The 10,951-nt window shown below is 49.5% G+C and overlaps 1 pseudogene; it reads left to right on the top strand.

Annotated features, from left to right (window-relative positions):
* The first annotated feature begins 1,323 nt into the window (after nt 1-1,323).
* LOC142917138 (putative RNA-binding protein 46 pseudogene) lies at nt 1,324-10,677 on the top strand (annotated as a pseudogene).
* Nucleotides 10,678-10,951: the final 274 nt, after the last annotated feature.

Genomic DNA, 10,951 nt, shown 5'->3' with positions numbered 1-10,951 from the left:
AGCGGTTAGTACGCTGCTCTACGAACATAACGACAGCCAACACCCAGTGACGATTATTTGAACCGGTTCTGGGCCTCCCCTAGGTCGACTCAGCCTCAAGTGAGTACCCGGTGTGGTGTGCAAACATCATTACTGGGGAGACAAAGGCGGTCGGGCACGGTGCTGGCCACCCACTCCCTTCGTGTACCATTCCGGCCTTCATAGGTGGTGCTGCTACTTGCTAACAGCACTTGCCCCAACAGTCTGTTAAGGCTACACGGGGGATCTTTGTCTTTGTATCACCACCCAGGAGTCACGAAGTTTTTGAGGCTCCGAGCCACGTGGGGATCCACAACAGCGTGAGGCGGTGCCACTCACAGGTGAGACTCGGGGATATGTGATTTCTAATCGATAGCCATCCGTCAGTTAACCCATCGCAACTGCTGAGTCTGTCACGCGACTTCCTCCTTCCAGCGAGCCTTTGACGCTTCACGTGGCCTCAAAGTGTACACAGTGTGTACGTATACACAATAATGTCCACGTTGTTGTTGCTGAGTTCACGCACTCAAGGGAGGGGGCAATGGAAAATGAATCTAAATCAACTTAAACTCCATCCCCATGACCTCATTGGCATGAAGTGCCAGCGGGAGGTGTACCTCGCTAGTGACGTCGTGTCACCAAGGTATTCACACTCCCCCAACCCCGTCCACCGCGCTACTTGATCGTGACGTCACCTCCGCTTGGGTCACTGCCGATATCGTTCCAGTGGCAATCCTTATTTGGGCAAAGCTACGCCCAGTGACTGGCGGTTCATTAACATAATGTGTTCGTTGAAGCCGTCGCGAGTTTATTGCGACGGGTTCAGCAGCCACGCCCTTTCCCTCGACATTGGGCCGGGCTCATTAACATAATTTATTCAGTTACAGAGCCGCTCATTGTGGGAGGGGCGTGTCTCTTACCCCGGAAGTGGCGTCATGTTACTTGCTTACCCGCGTGACGTCGCTAGGTAACAGGAGGCTGCCGATCCGCGCTTGCACTGAAATCCGAGGTGAGAAATTATCATGGTGGTGGTGGTTGTGGTGGTGGTGGTTGTTGTTGTTTACCAAGGTAGAACCTCGCTCTCTCTCGTAGGGATGTCAGTTGAGTAGCAGCGAGCATGGGAATCGATGTCCAGGTTGGAACTTTACATCGCGGGGCCTAGCCACGCGGGGCCTTGCCTCCTGCCCTCGCCTGATTGCATTCACTTTAATTATCTCGCTTAAGTTTAATTTGTCTTCACCCGGCTGGTTACTTTGTAACTTTGTTTTATTGTAAATATTCACGCAGTTTTTATTTTCTTTTGTTAGCAGGCCAAGCCCGCTTGAGTTCCTATACCGCTCTTGTTATCAGAAGCGACCTGCCCACAACAACACAAGGTGAGGCTTTGTCAACGTGTGTGAATGTTTTGACTTAAAACTTTGGTGACTGCAGGAATTAATATTCTTGGTTCTTTCGGTAAAGTCACGTAGATAGAAAATAAAATAAAAATAACAGATAATAATTTTTCTTTTTTTTTAAATTAAGCAAAACACCCCACAACGTTTCTATGGCAACATTAATGTTGAAGATGCGAGGGCTTACAGGAATATTTATGACATTTGCCCTCTCATTGCGTGCCATGACAGTGTTGTTTGCACAGTCACACAGAGTCACTGTAAGATGTTTTTCTTGGTCGTGTTTTTGTTTTTTTGCTTGTTGTGGTTGCACCCGATTCAAGAGCCGAATGGCTCACGGGACTATAACCAAAATAAATAAAACTGAAAATCAAAAAACTGAAACCGTGTGATGAATTTTGGGAAAGTTTTTCACTGCATCTCCAAATATATATAAAAGACAAAGTTGTGATTGTATTAAGTCTATTGCATTGCAAAGTATTCTAAGTAAAAATATAAATGTTATTAAACCAATATTAGATCATAAATACATTTCTACCCGACAATATACAAATCTACATTGTGCTAATGTTTTAATTCTACTTTTATTAACTCACAAACTTTCAAATATACTGTCTAGGACACATTTTCAAAGAAATATTTTCATGTACCCAGACAATATTTGCACGTGCCCACATAAAAAAAAACTTGCAGACTGCATACGTAGCTACGACAATGCAAAGCAGCACACACAGCCATGCATTCAATAGCTTTTTACGTTTCGCGGGTTTCTCTCTAAGTTTATTCGGTTTCTATTTCAGCTTATTGGGGTTTTCTGTCTCCTAGTGAATGGGCAGTGATGAGTCTATGGGCAGTGCTGAGTCTACGGGCAGTGCTTATCAGTTCTACGGAATCTCAGCCTCGCTAAACACGTGATCGCCTATCCGCGCTACGTTTTCTGAAAGCGTCAAGATAAGGCCTCTGACGCGATCACAGGCACGCGCGCAAGTCACCCGTCCGTGGTAGTGACACGGAACGTCGGACATAAGCGACCTCCTCTTCCACCAGCGCACTAGGAAACAGTTTCGTGTGTAACCTCATCAAGACCCCTCCCCCAGACACCTACGGAGCTTTGCGCCGGTAAGTGCCGTAGTGAGGCCTGGTCCCCGGGAGTGTCGCCGGTCTCGGCTAGATTGCTCACCCGGCCCAGGGTGGCGATGTTGGCCGCCTGGGGCTCGCTGGGGAGACAAAGGCGGGCGCGCGCTCAGGCGCTTGGTCACCCCATCGTGCGCCACACGGCGGCAGCTGCTGCTGCTGGAGACTGAACAGCGGCTCGCCCCCCAAGGGTCTCGTTCCAGGGCTCGTACGGTGGGGGGGGGGCATCTCTATAGTTTGTCTTTGATGGTGGTGGTGGTGATGGTGGTGGTGTTGGTGGTGGTGATGTTGGTGGTGTTGGTGGTGATGTTGTTGGTGGTGGTGATGGTGGTGATGGTGGTGGTGGTGATGTTGGTGGTGGTGTTGTTGGTGGTGGTGGTGGTGATGGTGGTGATGGTGATGGTGGTGATGTTGGTGGTGGTGATGTTGGTGGTGGTGGTGATGTTGGTGGTGGTGTTGTTGGTGGTGGTGGTGATGGTGGTGATGGTGATGGTGGTGATGGTGGTGGTGATGTTGGTGGTGATGGTGGTGGTGGTGATGGTGGTGGTGATGGTGGTGATGTTGATGGTGGTGGTGGTGGTGGTGATGGTGGTGGTGATGGTGGTGGTGATGATGGTGGTGGTGATGTTGGTGGTGATTGTGATTTTGGTGGTGATGTTGGTGGTGGTGATGGTGGTGGTGATGTTGGTGGTGGTGGGGATGTTGGTGGTGATGTTGGTGGTGTTGATGTTGGTGGTGGTGGTGATGTTGGTGGTGATGTTGGTGGTGGTGATGTTGGTGGTGATGGTGGTGGTGGGGATGTTGGTGGTGATGTTGGTGGTGGTGATGGTGGTGGTGATGTTGGTGGTGGTGGTGATGTTGGTGGTGGTGATGGTGGTGGTGGTGATGGTGGTGGTGATGTTGGTGGTGGTGATGGTGGTGGTGATGTTGGTGGTGGTGATGGTGATGTTAGTGGTGGTGATGTTGGTGATGTTGGTGGTGGTGGTGATGGTGGTGGTGGTGATGTTGGTGATGGTGGTGGTGTTGGTGGTGATGTTGGTGTTGGTGATGGTGGTGGTGATGGTGGTGGTGATGGTGGTGGTGATGGTGGTGGTGATGTTGGTGGTGGTGATGTTGGTGGTGGTGATGGTGGTGGTGGTGGTGATGTTGGTGGTGGTGATGGTGGTGGTGGTGGTGATGTTGGTGGTGGTGATGGTGATGTTAGTGGTGGTGATGTTGGTGATGTTGGTGGTGGTGGTGGTGTTGATGGTGGTGGTGGTGATGTTGGTGGTGGTGGTGATGGTGGTGGTGTTGGTGGTGATGTTGGTGGTGGTGATGTTGGTGGTGGTGATGTTGGTGGTGATGATGTTGGTGGTGGTGATGGTGGTGGTGATGTTGGTGGTGATGGTGGTGGTGATGGTGGTGATGGTGGTGGTGGTGATGTTGGTGGTGGTCGTGATGTTGGTGGTGGTGGTGATGTTGGTGGTGATGGTGGTGATGTTGGTGGTCGTGGGGATGTTGGTGGTGGTGGTGGTGGTGATGATGGTGGTGGTGATGTTGGTGGTGGTGATGTTGGTGGTGATGTTGGTGGTGTTGGTGGTGTTGTTGGTGGTGGTGTTGTTGGTGGTGGTGATGTTGGTGGTGGTGATGTTGGTGGTGGTGGTGATGGTGGTGATGGTGGTGATGTTGGTGGTGGTGATGTTGGTGGTGGTGATGGTGGTGGTGATGTTGGTGGTGATGTTAGTGGTGGTAATGTTGGTGGTGGTAATGTTGGTGGTGGTGATGTTGGTGGTGGTGATGTTGGTGGTGGTGGTGGTGGTGATGGTGATGGTATTGGTGGTGGTGATGATGTTGGTGGTGATGTTGATGGTGGTGGTGATGTTGGTGGTGGTGATGTTGGTGGTGGTGGTGATGTTGGTGGTGGTGGTGATGTTGGTGGTGGTGATGTTGGTGGTGATGTTGGTGGTGGTGGTGATGTTGGTGGTGATGTTGGTGGTGGTGATGTTGGTGGTGATGTTGGTGGTGGTGATGGTGATGTTGGTGGTGCTGGTGATGTTGGTGGTGGTGGTGATGTTGGTGGTGGTGATGTTGGTGGTGGTGATGTTGGTGCTGATGGTGATGTTGGTGGTGGTGGTGGTGATGGTGATGTTGGTGGTGATGGTGGTGGTGGTGATGTTGGTGGTGGTGATGGTGGTGGTGGTGATGGTGATGGTGGTGATGTTGGTGGTGGTGGTGATGTTGGTGGTGGTGGTGATGTTGGTGGTGGCGATGGTGGTGGTGATGTTGGTGGTGATGTTGGTGGTGATGATGTTGATGGTGGTGATGTTGGTGGTGGTGATGTTGGTGGTGGTGATGTTGGTGGTGGTGATGTTGGTGGTGGTGGTGATGTGGTGGTGGTGATGTTGGTGGTGGTGATGTTGGTGGTGGTGGTGATGGTGATGTTGGTGGTGATGTTGGTGGTGGTGATGTTGGTGGTGGTGATGTTGGCGGTGGTGGAGATGTTGGTGGTGGTGATGTTGGTGGTGATGTTGGTGGTGATGATGGCGGTGGTGGTGATGATGTTGGTGGTGGTGGTGATGTTGATGTTGGTGGTGGTGGTGGGGATGTCGGGTGGGACAGAACAGGGCAAGGTTCCTATGTAATTGGCCACTGATGTTATCCATTGTGGGAGTTAAACTCAGGTGGATGGGGTCATGGCTCAGTGTTCTAACCACTGCACCGCTGCTTCATCCACGTTACAGACTTGAGTCTCAGCAGCTGCTGAAGAGGCCCACTGAGCTTAGTGCAGCTCTGTTGCAAAGACGACCGCAGCCCAAGGCCGCCGCCAGTTGCAGGACATTGCAAGGTGTAGAGATGCGCCTACTGACAAGAGCAAAAACAACTTACTTCCACGAAATAGTTTAAACGTTACATTTTGATTTAAAGCTTTCGTGACTGCAGTAATTCATATTCTCAGCTCTTTCAGGTAAAGTCACATTGAAGAGAAACAATAAAATAATAACATATATATAAAACATATAGGAATAGGTTTTACCCTTTTAACTGACACAAAAACTGACACCTTTATTCAAGGCATCATGTTTGCAATAACCACAACACAAGCAGTCAAAATGCAAACAAAAAAGACAACTCTGATAATAATATGCACTGTCCTTGAATTTTGGCGTCTTCTGGTCCAACACCAGTGGAGACTGGGCTCTAAGAAAAGCCGTCTCGGGTGTGGACCAATCAAATTCAAGGACAGTGCCAATATTATTATCAGAGTTGTCTTTTTTGTTTGCATTTTGACTGCTTGTGTTGTGGTTATTGCAAACATCATGCCTTGAATAAAGGTGTCAGTTTTTGTGCCAGTTAAAAGGGTAAAACCTATTCCTATATCTTGTTACTGGCAAAGGAGGTCTCATAATATTTATAAAACAATATTATTTTATTGTTTCTCCTTCAACGTGACTTTAGCGAAAGAGCTAAGAATATAGTTTAAACGTTGTTCTCAAGGCTGTGTGATGCACCGAGTCGGAGTGTGACTCTTCCAGTCCGAGTGGCAGCCAGAGGAACGCAGAACGCGCCCGAGAGTCCAACCCAGGGTTGGGCAGATTTCTTGACTCACGGTGCCACCAATGGGTTCTAAAATTTGACAAGAGGGTGCCGGGCCAGGAACAGACGGACGGAGCGTTCATTTGCAAGGCAATTTTAACAAATTGCATGAACATGAACGACACAAAAACGTGTCGTAACGTGACTGATCAAACATCACGAAAACGTCTGAGGCCTGCGCCCAAAACAATTACCGCACTCCCGGTCAAAGTGCGCCGTCTAATCTGGGAAACGGGGGCATTACAGGAGAAAGGTAAAATTTAATTTAACAACAAAAACAATAATAATATTTGGACAAGTTCGGCAGGCCGGATTAAAAAGCCCAACGGGCCGTCCTTTGCCCACGTCTGGCCCAGCCCGTGTAGAGACGGAGCTACGGGATCGCTTCATGACGCAGGAGTGAAGTGTAACGTGGCCCTTGCAGTACCGAGAGCGACTGACAAGGGGGGTGCCCTTCACCCCGCAGCGGATAGACCACGGCTGAGACTGATGACGGACCGGTTGAGGGTCACGGCGTTCCTCTGAGGCCGAATGAATCAGCCTCGCCCCCCTCCGCTGCACTCCGGGCTCTCACGTGATGTATCCTGTACACAAATCGAACGTCTCTGAATATGGATTCAACTGTCGCCGGTTCCAACGTGCAAGCCTCATCTCCCCTCTTACACCAGGCACCGCCTCTGTGCGCTCTGCGCCGCAGGAGCCGAAGGTTTCTGATCGAAGCAGCGAGTTGACCTTCTCCTTGTGTAGAGGTCAACCCTCGGTTCGTCTTTTGCTTCGCCTTCTCCTCTTGCTGCCTCCAAGATCTGGAACTTACTTCCCTCAACCATCTGTCCACGTCCAAGCTAAATACATTTCCTCCTCTTCTCTGCCTATGGCCGTCTCTCTCTTAAAATACCGGACAAATATCACGCCTCGTTGTTACCGGTTAGGTGCACGCGTCTGTTGTGGTATAGCGTCGTGAGATTCGGTTGCATGTAGATGCTCTCTAAATTAAAAATCGTGTTAACTTATTCTGTACAAGCTACACCACTGTCGTCATGTATAATTATCACACACACACACCATTCACGCTATTCGCCACCGCAGAGTTAATCGTGTAGGCAATGTCACAACAGTAGTGCAGCTACCGACCTACTCACCTACAAAGAGTGCAATATAGCTAGGAGCTGATATGATTAGTCGATTATGTGAATTGACTTATAACTTTTGTGTGCATGTATGTTGTTGAACTTCTTTCACGCTGTACGGTAGTTAACCGTGCCAATCAGAGATGTGGGGGAAGGACGAAAGACTAAACACAAAGCAGTTACATTTTGATTTAAAGCTTTCGTGACTGCAGAAATTCATATTCTTAGCTCTTTCGGTAAAGTCACGTTGAAGGGAAACAATAAAGTAATAAAATATATATAAAACAATAAAAATCATGATGACCGTTTGTGTTATGGTCGAAACGTCGTGAGAATTTTTATTGTGTTTTATATATTTTATTATTTTATTGTTTCCCTTCAACATGACTTTACCGAAAGAGCTTAGAACACAAAAAGCAGTTCTAAAGAAATGAGTTTTAAATCTAGATGTGAATGTGCATAGCTCCAGTGGCTTCCTAATATAGTAATAAAAAGTATTCCAGGCGGCTGCAGAAACACACCTGACAGCGTGCGACACCGTGACCGTCTTTGTTCGGTGGCTGAGCCAAAAGGCACTGCGAGGATGACCGCAGTTTGCGTGAAGGTTCCTTAACCAGAGGAACGCGTGGTCAGTAACTCGGGTGGATTAAAAAACAGCGACCGTTTCAGCGTCACGCTTCCCGAAGGTAGGAAACCCCCTACAAGCCACGCCCAGCATGATACAACTGATTATGCCGCGCCCATAACCTCCCATCCAGTGGCACATATGCGGACACATTTTAAAAAAAAACTAATTATTTTCCAATTTGTCGAGTAATGAAACCGATATATTTGGTTGAGTGATCGACGACTTGAGAAATATGATGATATCCCAGCTCTAATTATAACTGCGGTTATTTAAGAGATGGTCAAATCAAAATTCATCACCATAATTCATGACACATTTATAAATTCATATATATAAAATATTTTACTTAATTAAAACCATGCGATATAATTTATTTCGTTATTGAGCTGCGTGAATTGTAAAACATGCACTCCATTGATTTAAAATATCCATTTAAAAATTGTATCCTTTTAGCAACTTGATCAAAACCTATTTGCGATTTGGCATCTTCATGAGATCAAAGATGAATCGGCCCACTCTGAAACACAAGCAAAATGAATATCTGAATATGAATGGCGTGACCAAATAAAACATATGCTGGATCGTTTTGGTGAACGCTACACTAACAACAATAATCATTTCTATACAACGTCTGGCTCGCGTGATTACTCTGTGTGGTTCATAAGGTGGGGGGCGTGTGCTGCTTTGATGATGGCAATTCAACCCCAGACCCACCACCCTCCCCAACAACTCGCTCCAACCATTCTGCGGTCATGATTTGGGACTGTGCTTCCATTTGCAAGTAAACTCACATTTCAACAATGAGGGTTTGAAAGCATTAAGCATTAGCTCTGTCTGCATGTCTGCTCTGTTGTAAAGATGATCCAATATGAACACAATTGTAGTACAACAGCTCTGTTGCTGTTAGGGACCTAACAATGTTGAAAACTGGCCAAAATTGATTAAACGGCCCACTCATGGTCCAGAGCAGAACTCGGTACCACCTAAGGTAGCAAAACTTAAGTCGTACCCATTTATTTGGATGGAAAATGAAAGTAAATTACTTGATAGTCTCACTTATTGCATTTGTTTATCACTGGCCACGTAGAGAAATTGAAACTGCTCAATTTAGGCCACCTCACGTGGTACCGACAAAGGAGACATCTCATGGGCTATGAAAAAATATGAATAGGTTGTATCCTTTCTGGCAATAAAACAGATCTTAAGATTCATTGAAGACGGTTTATTGCCAAAAAAGGATCAAATCTATTCTTATTTTGTCATACTTTGATACCGGCAAAACGGTCTCATTTTGAAGCGTCTCATGGACTATTGGATGGGGAGAAAAAAAACGGCGCTAAAAGTCAGTGCCGACCTCTCCTGTCGTGCCCAGTGATGTCATCACGGGCGAAGTTCACCGCGCGAAGTCAAACGCCGCTCGAAACGCAAACTCATCGCTCGGTGAACATTTCCGAGGACAAACAAACGCATGCCGGGAACCGTGTGAGTTTGTGTTTCTTGTTTCCTCTGCGCAATGTGGGGGAGGGCTTCATCGAGCAGTGGATTGACAAAAGCGCTGTATGCATACTGCACAGGCTACGCTAACGTCACATTTAGGCCCATGGACAGAACAAACGCGTCTCTCTTTCTCCATCCGTCTCCACTCTCTCTCTCTTCCTCTCTTCACTGCTGGCCTGTAGGTTTGGGCCGAGCGAGTTCCTGCCGGGGATTTGGCTTTTCAGGAGCTGATTCCCCCCGTGGCTTTGTCGGCACGAGGCGACCGCGCGGAGTGTCAAGGGCTCCACCGGGCCCCAAGGCGCTGCCCCAGCACCACCGTAGTAGCCAAACCATCGGTGCTCGGCATGGCCTGCATGAAGGTCCTGCTGGACCTCATGTTGCGCACGGGGTACAGCATCGTCCAGGAGAGCAGACAGAGGAAGTTCGGACCGCCGCCCGACTGGCGGCGGTCCGAAGAAACACCTCGCAGCCCGTGGCTGCGAGGTGTTTCTGGGGGGGATCCCGCGCGACCTCTACGAGGATGAGCTGGTGCCCGTGCTGGAGATGGTGGGGAAGCTCTACCACCTCCGCCTCATGATGGATTATAGCGGAGAGACCCGCGGCTATGCGTTCGCTACCTACGCGACGCTCGCCCAAGCCACGGATGCCGTCAAGAAACTCAACAAATTCGAGATCCGTCCCGGACGCCGCATTGGAGTCCACTTCAGCGTGGACAATCGCCACCTCTTCATTGGGGGGCTGCCAAAGGACAAGAAGCAAGCGGAGGTGATGATGGCGATGAGCGGTGCCACGGAGGGCGTGGTGGACGTCACGATGAGCGTCTGTTACCGGGACAAAACCCTCAACCGAGGCTACGCGTTCATCGAGTACCGGAGCCATCATGCGGCCGCCATGGCCCGGCGGAAGCTCCTTCGAATCAACTTGCAGCTATGGGGCCGGACCATCAAGGTGGACTGGGCGTGGCCAGAGGCGTGGCTAGGCCCCGCCTCCGGCCACGCCCTCTCGTGAAACCTTGGAGCAGGTTACACGAGAGGGCGTGGCCAGAGGCGTGGCTAGGCCCCGCCTCCGGCCACGCCCTCTCGTGGAACCTTTCGAGCAGGTTACCGGAGTAACTCGGCTAGCCCCACCTGTTGCCTTTGCCCCAGATGCGCCTCCTTCCCTGATTGGTTGTTACCTCTGTGGCCGTACCTGTGAACCCCTTGCCAGGCCAGCAGGTGTCACCCTGTCATGTCAGTAGGTGTCACCCTGTCATGTCAGCAGGTGTCACCCTGTGATGTCAGCAGGTGTCACCCTGTGATGTCAGCAGGTGTCACCCTGTCATGTCAGCAGGTGTCACCCTTTCATGTCAGCAGGTGTCACCCTGTCATGTCAGCAGGTGTCACCCTGTCATGTCAGCAGGTGTCACCCTGTGATGTCAGCAGGTGTCACCCTGTGATGTCAGCAGGTGTCACCCTGTCATGTCAGCAGGTGTCACCCTGTCATGTCAGCAGGTGTCACCCTGTCATGTCAGCAGGTGTCACCCTGTGATGTCAGCAGGTGTCACCCTGTGATGTCAGCAGGTGTCACCCTGTGATGTCAGC

Source organism: Petromyzon marinus, unplaced genomic scaffold, assembly GCF_048934315.1.
Source record: "Petromyzon marinus isolate PM22_M1 ecotype Great Lakes invasive population unplaced genomic scaffold, UKy_Petmar_22M1.pri1.0 PM_G_Scaffold_42, whole genome shotgun sequence".
NCBI classification, from domain to species: Eukaryota; Metazoa; Chordata; class Hyperoartia; order Petromyzontiformes; family Petromyzontidae; genus Petromyzon; species Petromyzon marinus.
The sequence above is the reverse complement of the archived record's forward strand: the minus strand, read 5'-3'. Positions and strand labels throughout refer to the sequence as shown.